General features: G+C 33.6%; 1 protein-coding gene and 1 pseudogene across 1 annotated transcript in view; both read left to right on the top strand.

Annotated features, from left to right (window-relative positions):
* Positions 1-21,421, top strand: part of Gstcd (glutathione S-transferase C-terminal domain containing) — a 175,621-nt gene that overhangs the window by 101,801 nt on the left and 52,399 nt on the right. The gene's annotated exons all lie outside the window — the stretch shown is intronic.
* On the top strand, positions 17,693-18,171 carry LOC124994550 (60S ribosomal protein L21-like; annotated as a pseudogene).

The raw sequence follows: 21,421 nt of genomic DNA, 5'->3' as shown, positions 1-21,421 counted from the left end.
GCTCTTCTGGGGTGCTGGTAACCCTGGCAGTCTTAAATATCCAGCAAGCCATTTTCACCAGTCTTAGAAAAAAGTACTGCAATTTTTTTTTTTAATGAAACTTTTAAAAAAATTTTGTTCTAATAAGTTATATGTAACAATAGAATGTATTTTGATACATCATACATAAATGGAGTATAACTTCTCCTTCTTCTAATTGTACATGATGTGGAATTACACCAATTGTGTAGTCATATATGCACATGGGGTATTAATGCTGATTCATTCTATTGTCCTTCCTACCCCCATATTCCCTCCCCTCTCTTCACTCCCCTTTGCCTAATCCAAAGTACCTCTATTCTTCCCTGGCCCCACTCCCCATTGTGAATTAGCATCCACATATTAGAGAAAACATTGAGCCTTTGGTTTTTGGGGGTTTGGCTTATTTCACTTAACATGATAATCTTCAGCACCATCCATCTACCTACAATTGCCATATTGTCATTCTTCTTTAAGGCTGAGTAATACTCCATTGTGTATATATACCACATTTTCTTTATCCATTCATCTGTTGAAGGGCATATAGGTTAGTTGATAGTTTGGCTATTTTGACTTGACCATTGATATGACTGCATCACTATACTATGTTGATTTTAAGTCCTTTGGGTATAAACCAAGGAATGGAATAGCTGGGTTAAATGGTGGTTCCATTCCAAGTTTTCTGAGGAATCTCCATGCTGCTTTCCATAGTGGTTGTACCAATTTGCAGTTCCACCAGCAACCATGAGTGTACCTTTTTCCCAAATCCTCACCAACATTTATTATTACTTGTATTCTTCATAATTGCCATTCTAACTGGAGTGAGATGAAATCTTAGAGTAGTTTTGATTTGTATTTGTCTAATTGCTATAGATATTAAACATTTTTTCACATGTTTTATTGATTGTATATCTTTTTCTGTGAAGTGTCTGTCAGTTCCTTAGCTCATATATTGATTCAGTTATTTGTTTTTTTGTTGTTGTTAAGGTTTTTTAGTTCTTTATATATATCCTGTAGATAACACTCTATCTGAAGTGCATGTGGTAAAGATTTTCTTCCATTCTGTAGGCTCTGTCTTCACATTCTTGATTGTGTCCTTTGTTGAAAAGAAGTTTTTTAGTTTGAATTCATCCTATTTATTGATTTTTGATTTTACTTCCTATGCTTTCAAAGTCTTGTTAAGGAAGTCAGTTCCTAAACCAACATGATGTGGATTTGGGCCTACTTTTTCTTCTCTTAAGCACAGGGTCTTTTTCTAGTGCCTAGTCTTTGATCCACTTTGAGTTGCGTTTTGTGCAGGGTAAGAGATAGGAGTTTAATTTCATTTTGCTACATATGGATTTCCAGTTTTCTCAGCACCATTCATAGTACTGGGTTTTAACTTTAATGTCTATAACTTTAGTCTTTCATGCATTTAATTGGGGTCAGTATTAGTACTGGAAGTTAGCCTTACATCCTGTCTGTCTATAGATTATGGCCTATTATGTCAAACTAACTCCGGTTGTTATATTTAAAGTTGTACTTCTGTAAGGCACTAACAGACAACAGTTAAAGTTCACAAGGAAAATTCAAGATGAAATTAACAAGAGTAAAATCATATTGAGTTTGTATAATAGCTATGAACTAAGAAACATAATTTTTATAATTCCAAACCTTTACTTTAAACCTTAGTTTAAAGAACATCAGTTTGGTAAAATGTTCTTCTAAATCTTACACTTTAAAGACTTGTATACTTGAAAGATATGAATACTTTTAGTATACAAAGAAGCCAGTAATAGCACCACAATTACACTGATGTTTTTATACTGACCACATTTAATTTTTAAAGAAATTTCAGAATCTGTAATTAATTTAATACCCTAAAATAATAGTTCTTTTTTAACCACAGTAGTAAAAACCTGTATTCCTTTAAGATCAGTTGCTTTAAAGCATGAAACTTAACAGACACAAGAGATTATCTTGATAGATAAGAGCAGATTAATGTTTTTTAAATTTTTTATGGTTCTAATTAATTATAATGACATTAGAATGACATTTATACATTTTGATAAATCATACATAAATAGAATATAATTTCTCATTTTTTCTGATTGTACATATTGTAGGATCACATTGGTCATGCAGTTGTTTGTACATGAGGTAATGTCTGTTTGATGTTTTAAGAAATCTTTGTTACTTTAACCCATAGAGAATCAATCTTTGGTTTATATCAGTACATTAATATTTTAGGAAAAAAGTCTTAAATAACTTTGTTCTAATTTTATATGTCTAACTTAGTTACACAAACTTTTTGAAATTTATCCTCCACAAACTTTCTGCAACTTACCTAGACATTTTGCAACTTTTTACTTTGCTACACAAGACTTTCTTATCCAGAAATATTTTTTCCTTCTGCTTTTCATATTAAAATAATTTCTATACCTAGAACCTTTTTATATCTCTTTCTTAGCTGTTGATCTTTTTCTTAATTCACACTCTGAAACAACCCTTATGAAATTTCTGAATTTTGACAAATTACTCCACTTTAATATGATGAAATATTTAATTTTATAGTATTTTGATTGAAGCTTAAATGAAACCTCTTATACTCTCTGTATATAAATTACACCTGATAGAATCTTAACTCTTAGTAAACTTGTTTTCAGTGAAGATACAAAGCAATCTTAAACCTTTTTCCATTTACCAACTTATAAAAACACATATAATGTTTACAGCTATTACCTTATGGAATTTAAGAAGCTAAGAGTACTTGATTTTATGTTTAACAGTTGATATTTTAGCACTTTAGCTTTGCAAATTAATCAGATATCTCCTCCCATTGATGTTAAATCTAATTCATTTATTTTTAACTGTAAAAACCCAATATATTAGACAAGTGCTGTTAACAGAACTAGCCATCTCTTCCTTGTTGAGTAAAAATCCTAGAAACAATGAATATTATATCCTAGACATTTTCTAGAAACCAACACTCTATTAGTTGTTTAATCACCTAGAAAAACTTGTGAGTTAGTAATTTTAAAGACATATTTACTCTCATGTGTTTTTAAATTGAAACCTTTTTTAAGTCATGTGAACTGAAGGTATTTGAATCAATTTCTCATTTAAATTTTAATTTATGAGCACTCATTTACCTATATGCCATTTTCGATACCATGTACATGATATATGAACACAAGCACATGTAGACATAACACAATACACATACACAAAACAGACAGGAAACAAAGATCTTCTGGCTTTTTGAAGGTAAATCTCCTCAGGTAGGAGGCAGTGCTATTGAAGTTTATTAAAGCCTCTATTAAGGTTTATTTTCAGCCTCACCATGTCTATGTCCTACTTAGGATCTTGTAAAAGGAAAATTTGCCAATGTATTTGAGAACTAACCCTTGAACATTGGCCTCTGAACAAAGAGCATAAAAACCTCTATAGTTAGACAAATGTTTGGGGTTTTGTTTGTTTGGCTGGTTGGGGGTGGAGAGAAGGAATTCTTATACTTGGCAATGGAGATATCTTGTTGGTTAAAACAAATGTCTCACTGAAAGTTATTAAAATATCAGCGGAATTATTTCAGGTTAAAACAGAAAAAAAAGAAAAGAAAGATATATTAATTTAGGCATGTAGAATCAAATGTGAATTCACCACAATACCATGAGCTCAAAAATATAGAATTTAAAAAATAAGAGTTTTTTAAAAATGACCCAGCCATTAATTACTCTAATAAAGGAGCAACCAGAACATCTTTATTGGATCAGAATTTACTTTTTGGCTCAGATTAGCATTAGTTTAGATATTGAAGGAATGAGAGAGAAAGCCCTGAAATCATTGGGTGAAGATTCTCAAATTAAAGAAGACTTGATCATTCCATTTTCCCTCCCTGTGTGGTAGTGTTTAGGGAGAAACTTGTGAAGAAAGCAGTGTGGTAAGATAGCCAGCCATTTGGGTCCCACAAGCAGTCTGGATTTAAAATTGACACTTTTTCCCCTTCACTTTCTGCCTTTCCTTCCATAATCTCTGCCTGGGGCCTCACTCACAATGGAGGATACTCTCTTTTTGATAACTATTTGCCAGCTAGTTGTGCCCTTAAAATTTCTTAATGTTCTCTTTGTCCTTTGTGGTCCTCATACTCATAGGACCATAATTTCATATTATGCACCTCAATTTGAAGTAGGAGGCAAGGCTGTTAGTGCTCTGAGTGATGTCTCCACTAGAGAAAATAAATAATTTGGGTTCCTGAATTAGGACAGATGAGGGATAGTTTTAATCTAATTAACTGAGACAGATTTTCTATTCTTTTTCATGCCAGCTGATGGAAGTACAGGAGAAAATGTGTCTTGTGAGAGTGTAGAGAAGGTAGTCTAATTTTAAAGCTAGGAGAGATCTATCTTGAGAATCTCCCAAAGTTTCAGGATCTTGTCATAAAAGTCACCTCCTCCAGGGAAACTTAGGTTCCTTTTATCAACATTATTTTGGGCCTGCATTTCTCCTGCAATGAAGAGTTGGTTTGCTAAGGTATGTGACATATCCTGTCCTTAGAGGCCAAGCAGGGCTGCAGGTAAATTGTTTCTTGGAAAAGAAAGCATGTGGGGGTCAGCACAGTGGGCACAGTTGATAGAAATATTATACATAACATTTATCATGTTCACTCCTACCCCCATCCTCCCTCACTTCTTCCCCTATCCTTACATGACTAGTGACAAAGGGTGGACTAAAGGTGGAGTGATCCAAGAGCGGGATCGAAGCTGCCCAGGGGTAAAGGCAGGAAGAAAGTGACCCAGGAGACATTCATTCATTAACAACTCCTTGTAGGAAGGAACAGTTCCCTGGAGGCACCTCACCTTGGTAACAGATAGAGGAGGGAGAAGTGTCCCAAAGGTGTTAACATTTTATTTCCTCCTGAATCAGCTGCCATCTTTCTGACCCAATCATTTGTTACCTACACTGACTGTCTTTTCATCCCCTAGCCTCAGTCCTGCCTCTGAAAAGAGAAATCTTACTTGCTGCAAGGGAAAATGAACAGTGACCACTCTGCTTACTTCAAGCTTAGAGCGGGTGTCATGGGGCAAGCAGTTTGGGTTTCCCTTTTAGGAATGTTTTGGATCAGTGGAGGGGTCCGTGGCAAAAGTCTGGTTTGGAAACAATAGGTTGTAAAGTCATCTGGAGAGTGAGTGCTTCCATGAAAGAAACAAAAAGATGTGAGTACTGGAATTAAGACAAAATAAGTGTTGCAGCATCTGGAATATGTCAATGAATGTCATGAAAATGATAGAAACTATTAAACCCTCACCAGGAGGTGTAAGAAGTTGTTCCCATAACAAGGCTGGTGAGGACAAGGCCTTTATTTGGGAATGTAAATTATTAACATTGCCAGAGTTATCACAACATGTAGTTTTATAATGTCACAGATGACCCCATAAGATGTAGTTAAGCTATCTAATATCATCAGAGTTTTACAAAATACCTTTTTATTGGCATAACCTCTGTGCCATATATAGAGATCCCTATATTTCTGTTACTTAAGGGTTTTCTTAGGAAAATTAGTTTGGACTTTTATATGCCACATTACATCTTTTAGACCACTATGAGGCATAAATATTGGGGCTAGATAATCATACTAGCAGACACAGAAACACAAACTTGCCTGTGGAAAGCCATCCTTATCTAGCAGAATCAGATGAAGTTGAGCCATGGGACACAGTGGCCTGGCTTCTAGGAACTAGTAGCCATGGAAGTATGTGGTGCTGTGTGGGAGTGGTTCCCTGTCTAGTTTCCCTGATAAAATGACTCCCCTAACTCCACACTATCCTGTTCATCACAGAAGAAGCTCCTCCCATTCCAGGCCCCTATACCTGTGTATCTATAAATAAAAGGGAACTGGGTGACTCCATGTTGTTAGATGGCCAGATCCATCATGCCCCCTCTCATTTAAAAAGAGTATTGGCTCTTGTGTGTTTATTAATTAGGTAAGTTTATGGGTAATTGATTGATTTACAGCCAACACCATCCTCCAGCAGTTAACCCTTTTCTCATCCATGCAGGACATGGCTGAGAGACCCCCCACACTTGCCTATGTAGGAGGTTAGGAAGATTTGTAGATCTTAAATTGACTTAGAAAAAAAGCTTGTGACTCTGACAGTTTCTTTGGATAGTTATCAGGCATTCCTGTCTTTAAAACTTACCTTTATAGCCTCCAGCTTTACTTACTTTTGGTGGGGGTTTATCTGCTATTTTGTGGGTGGTAATTGAAAAAGAGGGCTTGGGGCGAGGACCTGATCTAGGGGGCTTAAGGAGTGGAGAGTCAAGGCATCCCTTGATGTCTCCCCTCACCAGATAGAGTTCCACAGGAGAATGAGAGGGTATCCTTTCCAGCAATCCAATTGGTGGAGGACCCCGAGGGTCTGATGAGCCTAAAGTGGAAGCTGTGGCAGGGCACCTCTGCGAGAGACCAGAAAGGATCTTACCTCTCTGAAGAATGAGAAGGCTGGTGTTGCATGCAGGAACAAATGGTAGAAAGTGGCCTCTGATTCAGAGGTCTAAATACATAAGAGAAAGAAGGAATTGGACCAGATAGGTTAAAAGGAGGATGCCTCTAATATCAATAAAGTACATGGTACAGATAGATCCTTGCTCCATCCACGTGGCAGTAAGCCATCAAAAATCTAGCCCAGGACTCGTGAAGGGCCTCCTTCTTTGAATAGAAGGTGGAGAGAGAGAGAGAGAGAGAGAGAGAGAGAGAGAGAGAGAGAGAGAGAGAGAGAGAGAGAGAGAGAGAGAGAAAAACAGTCAGTCTGGGAGTTCAGCTGTGCTAGCCATGGCTGGGGGCTTCCCTGACCTCAGAGAGCCATAGAAGTGCTGGACCATTGTCAGTCACTTTCCAGGTCTCAATGGCCATTTAACATGACTGTTAGGAAAAAGATAGAAATGGGAGGGAAATATGAAAAAGTGGTTAGAAGTTCATTGGGAAGGGAAGGGGTAATGAGCCCCAAACTCCTGTTCCCAGGTTTTGGCGGCCAATGAAAGCACATGAAAGAAAATACAAAATGAAAAAGGAAATGGAGACAGACCTCAACCAACCAGCAAAGCTTTATTAAGTGAGAGAGGGACACTTTCAGGGAAGCTTTATTAAGCAATGGCATATTTTCAAGGAGTAAATGGCGACAGGCTCCAACAAGGGTCTGAGTTTTATAGGGTTTAGCAGGGCCAGGTCATGGAAGGAGTTTTGGTGGTGGTCTCACTTCAGGCAGGGCAGAAGGGCAGGTTGGGGAGCAGTTGTAGATAAGGAAAGTTTGCTGGGGCCTATTGTTCATATCTTTAATAAGTAACTTAGCAAGACCCTGTCTCAAAAAAAATGAAATAAAATAAAATAAAAGGGGTAGGGATGTGGCTCACTAGTTAAAGGTCCATGGTTTCAATCCCTGGTACCAAGAATACCACAGAAGTGATATGTCATAGTTGAGGCATGTGATTTGAGTTTTTCCCTTTAATGGTAATGGTGATGTTGATTATTTGTTAAGATGGTATCTGCCAGGTTTCTCAATTATAAAATTAGGGTTTTTTTTATTTCGTAATTACTAAGTGATGTACATATCTTGTTCTTAACCAACTTTTAATTTAGAATATCTTGATTTTTTGAGAATCTATTAATTACTATAATGTTTGTAAAATGGTGATTTTCTAGCATCCATTATTATTCTACATTCATTAATTGACAAATGAAGGAAAAACTTTCTCTTCTCCTGCATTTATAATCTATTTATTCTTATTCTTACTTATTTCAGTATAAACTCATAGATTCTTATTTTAATGCATTGCATTTTATTACTATTATTTATTTTTATATTGAAATTGTTCCAGATTTGCCTGTAATCCCAGTAACTTGGCAATTTAGCAAGACCCTGTCTCAAAATAAAATAAGAGCTGGGTATAGCTCAGTGGAAGAGATCTTGACTACTATGTGAGAGGCCCTAGCTTCAGTACCCAATATAGTATAAAAAGAAAAGAAAAAGGAAAGAATAAATTTTTCCAGATTTGACCAGTAGGAGTCTCTTCAAAGTGACTTTATATCATTTTGACATATCCCCATCACCTTATGAGCACTTTCTTAATTTCTGGGATTATTAAATATTCCAAGATAGTCTTTTTGTTTTCCAGATTCAGCTCTGGGAGTAATCTTTATTCTAACATATGAATGCAAAGTATATTAATAAATACTGGGATTCCTTTGCTTCTAGGCCACCTCTGTGACCATAGTTACCATATATTTGTATGTATATGGTTAAGTGAAATCAGTCAGATACTTCTAATCCAGCAACAGAGAATTAATTCTAGTCCTCCATATTTACTTTCCCCCCATAGTAAGAAACCTGAGAACACTATTATCCTTAATATATTTAGTCATTTGCTAACTTGTTACACGGAAAGTATTTTCAAAATTACTAACTCATAACTTTTGTAAAATAAGCCTACTATGAAGTCATCACAGAAAGAAAATAGAGCAGTATCTCTTATGAATATAGATGTGAAAATTCTCAACAAGATATTAAATAACCAAATCCAGTAACAAATTTATAAAGGAATCATACACCAAAGATAAACAAAAAGAACAGCAACAACAAAAAAGAATTATAAATCATAACCAAATTGGATTTACCTCAGAAAGTCAAGATTGTTTTAACATACAAAAAAATCAATAGAATACAGAACAATAACCACTTGTATTTATATCCATGAATTGTGTATTCTTACTTTTTCAGTGGGTTATACTTCATTATTGTTATTACTTATTTTGATGCTCATTTTCAAAATGCACACATTTCAAAGACACTTTAAAAAAATCCAACACACCTTCATGATTTAAAAAAAAAAAAAACTAGGAAAAGAATTTTCTCTGCCTGCTAAGATGTCTACACAAACAACTATAATTAATATGATACTTATTAGTGAAAAGTTGGATGTATTCTCCCTAAGATCAGGACAGTCAAGATGTCTTCTCTTACCAGGACAATTAGTCAGAAAAATAAGAAGGTATCCAGGTTGGAAAGGAAGAAAGAGAACTATCTCTCCTTGTAGATGACATGGTTATGTAATAGAAAATCTCAAGAAATTCACTAAAAAACTATTAGAACTACCAAACAAATTTACCAGTGTTACAAGATATAAAAGCAATTTAAAAAGTGAGTTGTAATTACACCCAAAGTGTAAAATGAAATAACAGTTCTGTTTAAAATTCTATCAAAAGAATAAAATAGCTCTTTCATCACACCATACTCAGAAATGAATTCAAATTTGATAAAATATGTAAAAGTAAAACCTAAAATAATAACTCTTAGAAGAAAACGTGGGATACTATATTGCAAGTCATATATCTAATAAGAGAATTGTATCTAAAATATATAAAGATTATCTCAATAAAAAAAAAAAACTCGAAAGTGGACAATGAAATAAATGGACATGTTTCTTCAGAGAAGATATATGGACAAACAACAAGCACATGAAGATATGCTGAACATCACCAACCATTAGTAAAATGCAAATCAAAACCATAATAAAGACAAAAATGATGACAAATGATAACAAACGTTGGCTACTATGTGGAGATTTTGCACCCACAAATAGTGTTGGTGGGAATGTAAACTGATACAGCCCCTTTGGAAAACAGTTTGATCATTTCTTAAAAGATTAAGCATGATAATATGACAGCAGATTCCACACTGAGGCACATACCCAAGAGAAATGAATACAGATGTTGTATTAAAATTTATATAGCAAATGGTCCTTTGTGTGATATATGTGATATAAATTTCATATATGGACCAACAGTAATGTATTTATGTAATTTACATGTATTGACATTGAGGAATGTACTCAATTTTTTTTAAACCTGAAAAGGTTTAAGTCTAGAGTCCGTTGCCTTAGAACAGTGTACCAGATTCAAGGATGTTTATTAAAAGACTAATTTCTGAGCCCCAACCTCAGAGTTTCTAGTTCAATAGGTTTAAGGTGGAGTCTGAAAATTTGCATTTCCAAGCAATTTTCAGGTGATGCCAGTGATGCTTGTCCAGGTGCCATACTTTGAAAATTTAGATCTCTCCCTTGTGCCAAAGCTTGCTTACAATGCCTGTGCAAGTATATATATATATTTTTTTTTCAAGCCCCATTCCCTAGAAATTATGCATCTATGGGCCAAGAATTAACCTCAGAATTTGTGTTAACAGTGACTAAAAATGATTCTGACTCAGCATCCTGGAGATCATCACATTTTGAGAATCCTTTGTGGGTTACAGAAGAGAATGATAAGACACTAAAGGTCAGGCAGGGAAAAGCAACACTGTTCCTTTTGCAAACAGGAAAACTGTTCTTCAGATGTTCTCAGAGGCTGGGAATAAATTCAGAGCCAGAAAATTTTTCTCTGTATTCCCTTTTAAACCACCCTGATGGAGAAAAAAAGATATGAGCCAGTGAGAAGCTTTCAGTAAAGTAGAAGTGTTTGAAAGCCCTATCTTTGGGAGCTAGATTTTACTTTGTTTGTAAACACATTTCCAGGAATATAAAAATTACACAAAGGATCTTTTTTGTGTACCACTGTTACTCTTTTAAAACTATACACTTGAAAAACTGTTTCTTTTTCATTAGAACATTATAACCTTCACATATATGTTTTAACTAAAAAAAATGGCAAAGAAAGAAAAATATTTATCCCTAGTCTAACTATTAGGGTGAAACTTGTGAATTCTTTACAATATTTTTTTAGTACAGAATTGAGTTATCGTTATTATTTGGTTTCTTGTTTTCTTTATATTAATGATGGTGTTATATGTAATGTTTTATTTCCTTTTTCCTCTAGAAGTACTTGTCATAAATATTTCCCTATGGTTTTTAAAATACTTTATAAGCATAATCCATTGAATTATAGTTGTATACTATATTATATTTTTTAATATTTTGGAGTTATAGCTCGTGTTTTTCATTAGATCCATAGAATTTTTTAGTTGGAAGTTATAGAAGTAGATTTCATTTTTCCCATTTAATAGAAAATTAAACTAACTTTCCCAAAGTCACAAAATGAAAAAGTGGCAAAGTTAGAGCCAAAGCCCAAGTTTCCTTGCTCCTATTGTACTGATTTATTCTACTGTGTTGTACTATTTTCTCTAATAGTTTTAAAGTGTACTAACAAGAATGTTAGATTTAAGTCAACAACCTTGTTTTCTGTTGTTCTATAGGCATTTAATTTTTTTCCTCTCTTCCCTGCTTTTGGATATTTTGACTATTTTGTATGAATCTGTTTTCTCTTCATGAATGACAAACTGGACATATCCCACTGGGTTGGGGGGGAAGCAGCCTGGGATACCTCTCAGTGGTAGAGCATTTGCCTCGCATGTGGAAAGCCATGGTTAGTACTGGGAAAAAAAATAAAGCAAGAATGAAAAATTTAGTAGTTTCCCTAGGATTTGAAATATACATCTTTAGTTTTATACTAGTCTATATTAGCCTACCTTTTTTTTCAGAAAAAGCTTTAGAACAATACAGATATCTATATAAATAGATATCTGTATTTATAGATAACAAATATATATATATAGATAGATAGATAGATAGATAGATAGATAGTGTGTGTGTGTGTGTGTGTGTGTGTGTGTGTGTGTGTGGTGCTGGGCATTGAAACCAGGGCTTCGTGCATGCTAAGGCAAATGCTTTATCACTAAGCTACATCTTCAAGCCATAATAAAATAAAGTACATAACAGGTATATAATTTCAAAAAAATATCTTGTTAAATTATCATAAATATGACATGTGTACACTACTGACATCTATAATAATAAAATAAATGTATTTCTTATATCTTTCTTGATATTTTTATAATGCAAAGGCAACCAAAAATGTTGTGTTCCTTAGCTCAAATATATCAAAAGTGTTGCAATGGACAAATGTGAATACTTAATTAGCTATTCTAGACATCCCCATTAGCAACATATACTTTTTGAGAAAAGTATGCTCCAAGTTTTTCTTTTTAAATGCATTGTTGTAAATAAAGCAGGCTTGAGGTCATAGTATATCAAAGCGTGAATGACCAAATATTGATCCTTATTTCAAAACTAGCATAAATTTTGAACTGTGAATTTTACTAAAAGAACATGAAAGTGGGTTATTCATGTACATTTATGATTTCATTTTTACGCCTTTGCTATCAATGTAATATAGTTGTTGAACCTTCAAGGTAGAAAGGGCCTCAGTAGCTTGTTAAATTCAAAAGCTTTATTGAACAGAGATGGAAAGAGACTATACTACTTATCATTGCTGCATAATAAACTACCCCACAATTTAATGACTGAAAGCAGCTACCACTTATCTCACAGATTCTGTGGCTTCGGAAATCCTGGCATGGTTTAGTGGAACCTTCTGACTTAAAGCCTTTCACAAGGCTCCAGTGTGTTGGTTGGGCTGTGTGGTCTCATCTCGAGGCTGGTCTGAGAGGATACACTTCCAAGCCCATTTACATGTCTGCCATCAGGATCCTGTTCCTGAAGTGCTGTTGGAATGAGCCTTATATTCTCAGTGGCTGTTCCTGAGAACATCAGTTCTTAAAGACCTGTCATAGGACAGCTTCCCAGCATGGCAGTTGGCTTCCCTCAGTGTGACAGAGAGAAGACAGGGAAGAAAATCACAGAGAACCTATTTATAACTTAAGCTTGGAAGTGCTGTACCATTGCTTTTACTGTATTCTTTTTTATTTGAAGTGAGTCATAACATTCAGCTTACAATCAAGGGGTAGGGATTAAACAAAGGCATGCATACAGAAAGGGGATCATCAGAAGCCATCTTAGAAGCCCCTACCACAAAGGCCCCAGTCATGAAATATTTAAAGTCATACATACAGTTTGTTAGTGTCAAAGCAGAAATGGTCCTCTGATCTCTCAATTTCCAATCCAGTGTTCTTTCAGATTTTCTCTACTTATTAAAAAAATAAAAATTGATGAAACAGTAATCTTTACTCCTTAAGAAGAGAAATTACTTTCAATTTCTTACAACTCAAAAGTTATTCATTATTACAATGGGGAAAATTTAAAGAAGAAAACTTAGCATGAAATCATTACTAATTTCGTTTTCCCACTCAGTGGAAATCCATGCCAAATAAAGAAAAAAAGCTGTAAGGGAGAACTGGAGATATTGATAGCTACTGACTTAGACACTCCCAGTTAAAACTTCAAGATGCACAACTAGATCCAGATTTTGTGGTTGAATGCTTCCATTATAAACCCACATTTTAAAAAAAATGATAGATATAAATATTAATATACTCCACAAATCCTTATATTAACTTCTATTATGGCACAAATAAAATAGGCTGATGCCTGGAAGGAGAGTTAATAAGATTTTAAAATGTGAATAGCAATAGTAATACAGTGCTTGCATCCAGTAGTGCTTATTATTATCAAATGTTGAATAATAACACTTGGAGAGTGATGCAGATACAGTGGCAAAGGAGATATGCCAAATTTATGACTTATTAAAATATATACAAATAAATAAGCATCACATTATTCCTATTGACTTCCTCTTAGTTTTGTGTCCTTAGAGCAGTTGATAACTCAAAAGGAATTGATAAGAGCCAACATCCAGTCATCTTTATTATTTTATCACTGTACTAAAGAATGACCAACTAATGTATACCTAGCAATGATTTATTATGCCTCTACTCAAGTGCCAATATTTTTTGTTTAAGAAAAGTAAATTGATTTTTCTTATGGCCAAAAACAAAATTTATGGCAGAAATAGAAGACAACTATTCTTATACTGGTTAAGATATAAAAAAGTACAGGAGGGGGACAAAATGAACAAGAAATACCATGATGTACAATTATTATATTAATGATGAATACAACATGATTTTCAAAAAACTGCTTTTTATGATTCTCCCTTGTCATTCCAAAAGTTACCACTTTTTAGAAACTTTCCTTGACTACCCTATCTAAACTTGCTCCTTCCTATTGCTGTCATTATCAGGCTATCCTGTAATTATATACTTAATTTATAGCACTTAGTTATTTTTTAATTGTCTGTTCTTTCTCCATGAGAACATATAAACCACGAGAACAGAGACTTTATCTTTTTCATTCCTGGATTCTCGGAACTTAAAACATTTCTTGAAACAGTTCTTGAAACACAGTAGGTACTTAATACTTATTTGCTGAATGAATACAGTGTTCCAAACACATAGAGCAAAAGAATCTATGTCAGAGCTTTCCACTTTCACCCTTTCCTGTGTTGGTAATTTTTTTTAAAGTACCACTTCCTAAAAGAAATAGGTAACAGTTCTGATTATTATTAGAGATAATTATCTCCAAACAATTTAATAAGTATTTTTGTCTAAAAATCTTAGAATCCCTTAAGGGAAAAAAACTATGCATGAATTTAAGGAAGATAAAATTTTATTTCTTCTTAACCATGGTTACTTAAAAATGGGAGATGAGTACCTGTTATGCTGTACACAACTTTCAAACAGAATGTCCTATTGATTATTATGTATTATAGCAACTGCCCAGAATCCAACTTCACAAAAATATGTCAGTGAAACAAATGTAGTGTGAACTACTACTCAAACTGTAAACTGTCACAGCTAATATTTTGTATGGTATCCAATAAATGTTCAATGAAGCTCTTTCCTTCAAAACATTAAAACATCCCATAGAACCCTGAGGAATAATAGTTTGAATAGTTTAAATTTATCTCATTTTTTTATGTTGTAAATTGAAACAATGAAAAGAGAAGCAAGCCAGGTGGGACAAGAAGAATCTAGAATCAGAGCCATATTACCAGACAAGGATTAGATAAATCAGTCACAATCAACACTTAAGAAATTAGAATTAAGGCATATTAAGTATTGGATCAGAGTCAGGGTGCCGCACAAGATTAGGCAGCTACCATGAGTTGATTTTAGTATCAAAACTGTAGTGTTTTTCATCATGATATTGGTACCAAAATAGACAGGTAGACCAAGGTACAGAATAGAGGACACAGAGACAAACCCCCATAAATACAGTTATCTCATACTAGACAAAGGTGCCAAAAACATACAATGGAGAAAAGATAGCCTCTTCAACAAATGGTGCTGGCAAAACTGGAAATCCATATGCAGTAAAATAAAACCAAATCTCCTATCTCTCACCCTGCACAAAACTCAACTCAAAATGGATCAAGGACTTAGGAATTAGACCAGAGACCCTGCACCTAATAGAAGAAAAAGTAGGTCCAAATATTCATCATGTCAGCTTAGGACCAGACTTCCTTAACATGACTCCCAAGAAATAAAAGCAGGAATCAATATTTGGGATAGATTCAAACTAAAAAGCTTTTTCTCAGCAAAGGAAACAATAATGTGAAGAGAGCCTACAGAGTGGGAGAAAATATTTTCCACACACACTTAAGATAGAGCACTGATCTCCAGAATCTATGAAGAACTCAAAAAACTTTACACCGAGAATACAAATAACCCAATCAATAAATGGGCTAAGGAAACGAGCAGACACTTCACAGAATCTACAAGCAATCAACAGATTTATGAAAACATGTTCAACACTCTAGTAATAAGGGATATACAAATCAAATCTACCCTAAGATTTCATCTCACCCCAATTAGACTGTCTTTTATCAAGAATACAAGCAACAATAGGTGTTAGTGAGGATGTGGGGAAAAAGGCACACTCATGCTGGTGGCATTATAAATTGGTGCAGCCACTCTGGAGAGTACTATGGCGATTCCTTAGAAAACTTGGAATGGAACCACCATTTGACCCAGCTATCCCACTCCTTGGCCTATACCCAAAGGACTTAAAATCAGCATACCACAATGACACAGGTACATCAATGTTTATAGCAGCTCAATTCACAACAGCTAGATTGTGGAACCAACCTAGATGCCCTTCAATAGATGAATGGATAAAGAAACAGTGGTATATATACACAATGAAATATTATTCAGCCATAAAGAAGAATAAAATTATGGCATTTGCAGGTAAATGGATGGAGTTGGAGAATATCATGCTAAGTGAAGTAAGCCAATCCCAAAAAACCAAAGACTGAATGATTTCTCTGATAAGTGAATGATGATATATAGTGGTGGGGAGGAGGGGGCAAGAGAAGGATGGATTGTGTAGAGGGAAATGAGGGGTGGGGAAGGAGCCGGGGGAAGGAAAAATAATAGAATGTGATAAACATCATTACCCTGTATACATATATGATTACACGATGGTATGACTCTACTTTGCATACAATCCGAGAAATGATAATTTTGGGTACAATGAATCAAAATTTTTTTAAAAACTATAGTGTTTTAAACTTAAGGTATTTTTGTCATGTTGAACATTGAAAATGAGATTGTGCTAGATGACTTATTCAGGTCCCTTGTAAATTTCTTGTAAAGTGATCTACATAAAATAGCAGTATTTTTTGATTGGTGAAATTTTACTGCTAAAAAGAAACCTAGAAATTTTCTCTTTAAATTTCTTCTATATTATTTTAGTTTCAATGAAGCTTAGTTCCACAGTTGATTTTATGTACAAAGGTAAAGCAGTCCTGCTAGAATTTAAAAACTTGTTTTTAATGAACAAGGAAATTCTATGGTTACCATGATATAAAGTTTCATAATATCAAATCCAATGATTTAATACAATTTTTTCTTAAGATAGATATATATATATTAGAATTTTTAATATAGTCAAGCTTATGATGAATATTATTAAAGCATGTAATGCATTTTTACTGTATGCTAGCCTTTATAATTGTTATCTGATTCTTAACCTCCCATAATCAGCCACTACTAATTAGTTATTAAAATATCCCTAATTTATAACAACTTATAACAACAAATAAGACATAATACCAGATTTCTGTAGTTTTAGCAAGATTGTGGTATGAAATTCTTGTATTATGTTAGCTTATTTACAAATACCCATCTCTGATGAAAACGCATTCAAGAATAAAAATTTTAAAAATTGCTAATTTTGTTGGGTATGATACATGATTATGTTGGAAAAAAGAAAGCCCTTTTCTGTTAAAGATATACACTGAAATAGAGGGGAAATATGATTCTTTGGAATTTTCTTTAAGATTACAACAGAATTCATTCTAACACATGTCCTAATGTGGTACTAATTGAATTGCAAGTTAATTTTACCTTGATTTTAAATTCAACATTTATTTCATATTTAGGCTTCCATCCTGTCTATATTTTACATGCTTAGTTAAGGGAATGCCCTTTCCAGCATAGAGCTTTTACCTCAAATCTCAGCATACTACAGAATCTTGTTTCTTATCCCTCACTCCCACCCATTCTAGACAAAATCTCTCTTTTCCATAGGCCTGAAAAAGGGATTAATGTATTTCTAGATTTTTTATCTGCATAAATCATGTGAGTATAGCATGAAGACCACCCCTACAGAACTATGCAGTGCTCTTTTGAAGTTGGATTAAGTACTCACTGAGCAGGATGTACCCATTAAATTATAGAATCCTAGAAACACATATTGCTGATAATTTTGAGTTTTAATAGGATTGTCTCTACTATGAAAGATTTCAAGAATATATGTTATGTTCCCATAAAACTGTTTGTAGGTTAATTTAGTATGAAAAGAGATGAGCTGCCTTTCTACTGGAACCGCCATATTCCAGTAATTCGCCAAAATGACGAACACAAAGGAAAAGAGAGGAATCCGATATATGTTCTCTAGGCCTTTTAGAAATCATGGAGTTGTTCCTTTGGCCACATATATGCGAACCTACAAGAAAGGTGATATTGTAGACATTAAGGGAATAGGTACCGTTCAAATAGGAATGCCCCATAAATGTTATCATGGCAAAACTGGGAGTCGCTACAGTGTTACCCAGCATGCTGTTGGCATTGTTGTGAATAAGCAAGTTAAGGGCAAGATTCTTGCCAAAAGAATTAACGTGCATATTGAGCATATTAACACTCTAAGAGCCGAGATAGCTTCCTGAAGCATGTGAAGGAAAATGATCAGCAAAAGAAGGAAGCCAAAGAGAAAGGTACCTGGGTTCAGCCGAAACGCCAGCCTGCCCCAACCAGAGAAGCACATTTTGTGAGAATAAATGGAAAGGAGCCTGAGCTGCTGGAACCTATTCCCTATGAATTCATGGCATAATAAATGTAAAAAAAATAAAAGCCTGTGAACTTTAAAAAAAAAGATATGAGCTGATTTTCCTTCTATTTCCAGAAAAGATCTGTTTAAATTATGAAGATTTTGAGACATGTACAGAAAAGTAGTATCTCATAAAGTATTTTAATTTCTATTAATTTATATAATAAGGTTTCTTATTAATGTACTTGAAATATAATATTAAAATACCTCTTAACTATATGGAATTCTAGAAAAGTCAAAACTATGAAGACTGAAAAGATCAGTGGTTGCAGGACATAGTAGGGAAAGAAGGGATAAATAGAGGACAGAGGATTTGTTTAACAGTGAATATCTTCTGTATAATACCATAAAGGCAAACATATGCCATTATATATTATTCAACCCATAAAATGTATTCCAGAGGAGTAAACGCTAATGTAAACTATAGAATTTGGGTTATATTATAGATTCACCAGTTATAACAGGGATAATATTGTGGTTTAGAATGTAGACAATAGAAGAAACTGGCAGGGAGGCAATGGTTAGGTAGGTATATGGCAAGTCTCTCTAAAACTTTTGCTTAATTTTTCTGTGAACTTAAAACTTATCTAAAAAATTAAGTCTATAAATACACATACATACCTTAGTATCTTTGGTGTGTTTTATCCTGAGTTACCCAAAACTTTAACAGCTCTATGGCCTATAAAATATCTTCTATTGTTATACATATCCTCATAAGGAAAGTATATTCCTTTGTGAAATAAATTTATGAAAGTCCTTTATATTTCCAAATTTTGAGTTGGAGATTTCTTTTACTTTCTACAATGTTTGCTTTCTATTTATTATTTCTATTTATTATTCTATTTATTATTTCTGCTTTTATGTTATCATTTACTTGCTTATATATTGTAGTTGTTTACTTGTTTCTCAGGTTTAATGCTTAAATTGTTTATTTTTGCATGGTTCTTATTTTCTAATGTATTTCTTAAAGGCTCTAAACTTTTTTCCAAGACTTACTTCAGCTTACATATGTTAATATATAGTGTTTTGATTATTATTTGCTTCTTCAAAGAGTATGTAGTTCAGTTTCGATTAATATATTCATCCAAGAGTTATGGAGCATATTTAACTTCCAAGTGCATAGTATGTGTTTGTTGTTTTATTATTGTGGTAAATTTATGACAGTTTTTGATGCATTATGATCAAAATCTCTAATGCATTATCAATTTTGTAAATGTCCATGGGTAAGCCTAGGGTTACATTTTCATCAACCAATCAGCATAAACCTTAATTTATGTGTACTTCTGTTTAAAGACATCGTATTTAACATATATTGTTGGTTTGTTTACAATGAACTTACAACCAACAGCACTCTAATGCATGCCTGAGTCAGAAGCTTACCTCATGCACAAATTTTCTCTATTAAATAAATCACAGCCTGCATGCACTTAGGAACACTACATAGTGTTTCATCATGGATGTCATTTTGAACAGTGATATCACTCCTCCCACCAAAATAAAGCACAAAAATGTGAAAAAAATGGCACTAAATAGAGCACAAAAGGACACTTGTTTTACAGTAGGAGAGCTGAAACAGGAAAAGAGTCACCTTATTCAATCTCAGCTATGAAAATATGTATTAGCAATTTTAATTCTTCATTGCTCTGTGCATGTGCACAAATGGCCATGAAAGCACCACAAGTAACAGTGAATAGGGAAATTCACAAATACACTGTCTGTGAATAATGAAGATTGACCTCCATTATTTATTCCTTTTACTTTAGGCCTTAGAAATACCAAGATGAAATGAGTAGACTTTGTTAAGTGAATTATGGTAGGGTTGTTGGGATAAGGGATAAAGGTGAACTCTTCTTTCTTATAAATTTCTTTAAAATAATGAAATCACTTAAATAAATGATGTTAAAACTCTGATCTGATTTTATAAAATTGAATTAAGGTGTAAATAGTAATTATAACTATTGACTGTGAAGTTTCATCAATATAGTTTGATTCATCGTTCTGCTGTAGAATTTGTCATTTTCTTTGATTTTAGTTTTTAGTGAAAAGAAAAATTTTAAATAATTACATTGGGAAAAAAAATTTAAAGTTTATAGAATTAAAAGCAAACTTCAAAATCAGATTTAAAAGATTACCCACATCAAGATTGCATAAAATCTACCCATTGTTTTGGCAATAATTTGTATATACTTTTTTTAAAATCTTCTCTATTTAAAATTTTCTTTCCCAAGAACCATTCCATGGGTGCTTACAAAGCAAAACCTATGAAACCTAACAGATGTAGTCAACCTCTTCTTTTCTACTTAATGGCTATGTAACTTTGGCAAGCTGATTAACTTTTCTAAGCATACTCTTTCATCAATAATATAACGTAGATAATGAAGGCTATCCCTAGTTGTAAAATAAAGTAATGGATAAAATTTATTCTCAGTTGTAAAATGAGGATAATTTTATAAGGATAAAATAAAATCTACTAGGATAAAGTAAAAACTACTTAGACAAGAGGTTGGCATACTATCATATTATCTATATGATTTGTTTGCTCATTTCCCCAGAGATGGGATTTTTATTCCCTAATATTTGAATATTAGAGAAGATGGTTCTGTTGTCTTCACATGTAAATGCAGCTGCTTAAAGAATTCTTAGGCCACAATTGTCTCTTTAACTATTTCTCAATTATATAGCCTTTAGTACTGAAGAGAGATTTGAAGTGAACCTGTCTATGCCTTAACACCTAAATACTATCCTGCCTATGCCTTAATACTTAAAAGTGCTCTGTCTGATCAAAATTTCTTGTCTTCAACCTTTTTTTTTTGAAAGGGTGGGATATTTAAAGACATTAGTCTTATTAACTTTGCTATAACATGTGAATTTTTCAAATAGAATTCATATCTTCTATCCAGGAAAGTTTCCTTCCAGACAAATTATATCTTTGAATAAAATGCCAATCAATTTATTCTGGTCTTCTCAGAAACACTGGTTATTTATGAGCCTTTTCATTGTCTCTTTACCACATTGATCATCTTTCTCTTCTCTTTGAATCTTTCTTCTCTCTGTCCTTCTTATGTTCTTAAGGTTTTCTTAAGCCTCTGTGTTAGTTAGCTTTTCCTTGCTGAATCCAAAATACCAGAAAAGAGCAACTTATTTTTGCTCTCAGTTTCAGATGTGTCACCCATGGTAAGCATGTTCCATTGATCTGGACCTGAAATAAGGCAAAATATGACAGAAGAGCATGGCAGAGGAAATGTGCTCAGCT

Source organism: Sciurus carolinensis, chromosome 10 (assembly GCF_902686445.1).
Source record: "Sciurus carolinensis chromosome 10, mSciCar1.2, whole genome shotgun sequence".
Lineage (NCBI taxonomy): Eukaryota > Metazoa > Chordata > Mammalia > Rodentia > Sciuridae > Sciurus > Sciurus carolinensis.
This window is presented reverse-complemented; position numbering and strand designations above follow the sequence as displayed.